The 5,482-nt window shown below is 44.1% G+C and overlaps 1 long non-coding RNA gene across 2 annotated transcripts; it reads left to right on the top strand.

Moving 5' to 3' along the window:
- Positions 1-481: 481 nt before the first annotated feature.
- On the top strand, positions 482-4,259 carry LOC124234198 (uncharacterized). 2 transcript variants are annotated; one of them, XR_006887244.1, is made up of 4 exons: positions 482-1,119; positions 2,024-2,201; positions 2,876-3,012; positions 4,130-4,259. It is a non-coding gene; the product is annotated as an uncharacterized LOC124234198 (long non-coding RNA). The 2 variants fall into 2 exon arrangements; XR_006887245.1 differs by lacking the exon at positions 482-1,119 and adding an exon at positions 1,208-1,266.
- Positions 4,260-5,482: the final 1,223 nt, after the last annotated feature.

Genomic DNA, 5,482 nt, shown 5'->3' with positions numbered 1-5,482 from the left:
CTGTATTTATACATCTCCATCACCGCCTGTGTAAGTGTTTCTCTAGTATATACTCCTGGAAAGAGAATTGCTCAGTTTAGAAATATGTTTGTACATACCTAATTTTTGTTTATTCCTGCCCTGTGGCCTTGCAGCGAAGCTTTACCAATTCGTACTCTGAATCATTTAGGAGAATATTCTTGTCTCCACCCTCTTGCCAACACTGGATAGCATTTATTTTTGCCAAAACCTATCACTTATTTTTGCCAACAATTAACCCCTTATTGAGAGATTTACCCAGTAAGTACACTCATTGGCATAACTTATCTGACATCCTGGAAAAGCTGAAATCAATATGATTTTTCTCTATGCTCTTCTGTTTTCTGACTGCTGTGTTCTCTCAGATGATCTGGGCCAAGAGCAGTGCAAACATATCCCTCTTACTTTTTGGATGCTACTGCCTGTGGGTTCACACGCTGTTCTGGATTTTGAGGGTGAGGGGCTGGTTCACAGGAGAGGTTTGAGGTTGGGCTTACCTAACTTCCCTTGACAGACAGGCCAGGCTCGAGCAATTGGGAACTCAGTCATTCTGAAAAGTGAGGTTTCCACGATGGGGCTTGAGAAAAATACAAATTGGTAAACAGAGACGTTTGAATTTTCGTTAGAATGAGACTTTAAAAAATAGATCTTTTCTGTATTCCCAGTCCAAATAAGTGGGGAGATTGCATTCAAAGGACTTTGTCTGGGGAACTTACTCTAGCGGCGGCTCTCTTGCTCTCCTTGAATTGGTTCGCCCATGCTGGTAACTGGCACTTGCTAGAACACCTTGTCTGGTGAGTTCAGGAGAACAAGGAGCTAAACATAATCTGCAGTAGGAAACAGAGACAGCTGATGGATTCGTAGACAATGTTACATGGAGTTAAGTGTTGTATCCTCTTTATTCTTTTAGAGGTCTGCTTGGTAACGTGAAAGACACGTTCGTCCAGTGCCTGAAATACCCTTCACAGTGTGTTCCCATTACAAGGGCTTGGGAATAGTCACCTGAAGTGAGCACACCATTTCTACTGTGGTCTTTGATTTTTTTGCTTTATAGGGATTAGCATACATGTTTCTGAAAATTGAAAAGTCAGGAGAGTAGAGGTAAGTATCTGAATTAGTTCCTTATTGATGCATATTAACAGATTACAAAAACAGTGGTGTGAGACATCACAGATTTGTTGTCTCACAGTTCTGTGGATCAGAATTCTAGAATGATGTGGCTGCGCTCTCTGCTGACAGAATTGGTCGGTATGTCCTCCCCACCTGAGTAGGTCTGATATTGATCATGTTGTGGTTCTATGTCACCTGAGAGGCTGCCCTCATGATCCGCTGTTTATCCCTGTCCCTCTTTATTAATATGATTTCTGGCAGTCACGGCATCTTTCAGCTCACCAAGGTGGCTTAGGAGAAAGCCTAGCTCTGTGGAGCCCCAGAACTGACCTCTGCCATATGTTTCTCCAAGAGGAGGCTAAAATAACAGAGGTCTTCATCAAGAAATGACCCCTATGAGGGCTGACATCCCCCAGTGATCAGAGCAGAGGAGAAAATCAAAGGACAAGGGAGACGCTAAAAGTCCAGACTGGGAAGCAGAGTCCTCTTTGCGTCCCACATCACTTAGGAACTCTTCCTGGACACGAGGACGTTTCCCGTTGAAAGGTGACCTTGGACAAGGGACTTGCTGTGCTCAAAGCTGAGTCATTCTTCTTACCAATGGGAGTCTCAGAGTCTCCATCCTAGGCTTTTTAAAATTTTTAAATGATGAGGCTTTTTCCTTGTATGAGAATCTCCTTGGAATTTTTGTCTGAAATGTAGTTTCTTGGGCCTTGTCCCCATAAGTTTTGAACAAGCACCGCGTTGACTCTGACGTAGGGGTTCTTTAGCTCTGCAGCTGGTGCCCAGGGGTTAGAGCCCTGTCTGCTGCTTGATATCACGTTCAATCATCCAAAACTGTAGTGGTCAATGCAGCTTCTGTACTTTACATTATACATTCTTCTCTCTTGTACAGGGGATAGACGTGCTCAAAGCAGGCAATGAAATCATCCACTGAAGCATGTGTGGTCCACGGTGGAGCTGGTGTTTGAATCTTCTGCTGCCTTTCCTCAGGCTGTGCCTTTATTGCTTCCGCTCACAGCTGGAATAGGATTTGAGTGGAAATGTGATTGGAGTGGAAGGCATCAGGGAGGGTTAGTTATTCTTGGAAACTGTTATTTACCCATTTGATAAATATTTACTGAATGGCTTCTCTGTCAGGCCCTTGCGGAGGCACTGGGGAGATGGGGCGAACGGGTGGACAGAGTGCCCGCTCTCTGGAAGATGAGCTTCCGGCACGAGAGCCAGACATTTTACAGATAATCATATAAATAGATTTTAATTTTGGCTGTGATAAATTTTATTTAATATTTCTGTGTTCCTTGGTCCCATGGTGTCAGCCAGGTGTGAAAACCGACTGAATATTAATAATAGGACTAAAGAACTGAGGTAAAAGATTTGTCCCTGGAAAGGTTCTTCAGCCGTTTTTGTTTGAAGAGTGGAAATCCTCATGTTTGATCCATTGGCTCCTGAAATTCAGCCGTGGGTTCCTGGAGGGTGTGGCAGACACTCTGGATGGGAAGCTTGTGGCCAAGGCTTATGTGGGGGCTCTGCTGTTGTCAAGCGTTGAGGGAGTGTGGGAAAATCTCCTATTCCCTCTGGGCCTCACTTTCCCCATCGGTAAGATAAGGTTGTTAGTCAAATTCTCCAATGTCCCTTCCTGTTCAGTTTTCTCTGAGTGCGTGGGAGACTGAGATGCGTGTGGAATGTGCCCTGGGAACTGCGGGTGAGACCTGGCCTTGGTCCCTTCTCTGTGTGTCTCCTGTAGGAGCCTGAGCTGAGACCACATCTTGAAAACACAGAATTGAGGGAGCAGATGGAAGAAAGAAAGTCAGCAGGCTTGGAGGATGATGATAACCCAAAGAAGATTAAGGTGCTGGTGGAGGAGGTGCGTTGGCAAAGGAGGTGAGAATAAGGACAAGTTGAGTTCAGAGAAATCAAGGGACACTGAGGAATGAGTACAGCATCCTCCACTCCTCAAGGAGCAACCTAAGCTGAGCAGTGAGGACTGGGAGAGTAACTTACTCCACAGGGAACCTGTGCAACAGCCAGGGAGGCCCAAGGATGGATCAGGTTTGGTTTCTCCTGCTGGGGAGCACCAATTCCAAGAGGAGGAGGGTGGCACCCCCGAGGCTCTTCGCCAGACCCCCCGGCCCTGACCTCAATGCTGCCCTCACAGTGGACGCCCTCCAAGTAAATGTGGGCTTAGAGGGATAAATGGTGTTTGGAGAAGGGTTGGAGATGTCCATTCTTACCTTAAGCAGTTGTGCCCTCGAGTCAGGAGGGGCCAGGGTAATGGGACCCTTGCATCTGAAGCAGTGATAGTAATATTCTTTTGCATTTATAGTTGAATAAAGCTTTAGCCACAATATCTCTTAAATATTTGTTGAGTGCCTCATTTTCCTTATGCTGTGATAAGGACTGGGAGTTCGCCTATTGGTAATATTTCCCTAAGGAAATCAAAGCAGTGAGAGGAAGAACACGAACAGATGGTTTCAACAAAATGCTAGGTCTCCTCAACTGGGGAGTTGCGGCAGCCCAGATGATGGGAGGGTAGGCCAAGGCCATCTCTTCCTAATGGCAGAGTGAATCATTGTCAGGAATCCCTCAGGGCAATCCGTTCTTCATCAGAGCTCACCACAGGTGAGTGTCCTCAGACATGGAGAGTGTAGGGCAGACCCCATCCTAAGCAAGGTGATTTGCTACATCTTGGGAGAAAGCAGAGCATCCCTGACAGGACATTGGGGACAGGAGTGTTGTTGAGATGACTGACGATTTGCAGCCGCTTTTGTTCAATCCGTTGCACAAATGTTGCTGAGAGCCTCCTCGAGTGCTTGACTCGGTGCTAGGGGTCATGAACGCAGAGATGAATCAAAATTATCCCAACTTCCCGGAGCTCTCGGTCTAGTACCAGGAAGTCATGAGAAGTGTAGTGGTGGTGGATTCCTTGGAGGAAGTGGCCAGTGCTACCCAGAGATGACCTCAGTGGTTTTGCTGGACCCCCTTCTGCTTTTTCCGACAGCTGGATGACCTGTCCTGACCCACGACCCTGAACCTCAGCCAGATTGCAGCCTCTCAGAACCAATGCTTGGACTCCATGTTGGCTCCAAGCCCTCAACACTACCAAAGTCTCCAGAGGAAACAGCTGGTGTCACAGCTACTGAAGGTGTCCTGGCCAGCTGGAGAAATAAAGAGGCAAGTTAATCCGTCCTTTTCTTATTATTTCTTATTTTTCATTGTTTCTTGATGTAACTTTGGTTTTGTCACATTTTATAGATTTCAGGTATACATCATTATAACTTGACTTCTGTATATACTACATCGTGTTCACCACCAAAAGGTTTCCATTCGTTACCACACAAATGGATGGATTTTAAAGTCATTATGCTGCATGAAGGAACGCAGACATGAAAGAATACAGGTATGGTTCCATTTACATAAAGTTGTTAAAGTGCCAAGCCATCTGTAAGGACAGTGGTTGCCTGGAGCTGAGGGTTGAGGGGGTGACGGACTGCAAAGGGACAAAGGAATGCTGTGAGATAATGGAAATGCCCTGCACCTCGATTGGGGCAGTAGTTTCATTAGTGTTTACAGCTGCTGAAATGCCCCGAATTGTGTACTTTAAAGTGGTGCGGTCTATTGTACCTAAGTTGTACCTCAATGGCATTCATATAGCAATGTACTGTATTTCTCCACATTAGCACTGAGTATTTAGAAAATGAAATTCAATAAAACACAATAGAGATTAACATTCACACATTCACAGTCATTAAATGCCTAAGAACACATATAGTGAAGATCCCTGAAAACTGTTTCTGAGAGAAATTAAAGAACACTAGATAAAGAGAAAAATATATATCAATTTCATAGATTAGAAGATTCCATATTGTAAGAATGTCAAATCAAGATTGTTCCAGTTAATATTGTAGCAGGCATTGGGAGGGGATTTATCAGCTATTTCTAAAATGTATATGGAAATCAAAGTACCTGTAATAGCCAAGACAGCCTTGAAGAAGAATTAACTGGAGACACACTTACTAGATTTCAAAAGAATTAGAGGACACACTCTACTAGATTTCAAAACTCACTTTAAAGCCACAGTAATTAACACACTATAGTATCGGTGGAAGTACACGCCACACAAATGTATCATGTGAAAGAGCGGAGTGTAAGAAATTGACTCCCACACATACAATTATTTGATTTTTTTAAATTCACCAAGACACTTCACTGGGATAATGAAAGACGTTTTTGGTAAAAAGCTCTAGAATGAATGAGTATTTAGAAATAAATTAATATTCACAACTACCTTCTACCACACACTGAGTTAATTGGAGATGTGAAAGTTAAAATTATAAAGGTTTTGGAGGAAAAA

The sequence above is a fragment of the Equus quagga genome, unplaced genomic scaffold, assembly GCF_021613505.1.
Source record: "Equus quagga isolate Etosha38 unplaced genomic scaffold, UCLA_HA_Equagga_1.0 72837_RagTag, whole genome shotgun sequence".
NCBI classification, from domain to species: Eukaryota; Metazoa; Chordata; class Mammalia; order Perissodactyla; family Equidae; genus Equus; species Equus quagga.
The sequence above is the reverse complement of the archived record's forward strand: the minus strand, read 5'-3'. Positions and strand labels throughout refer to the sequence as shown.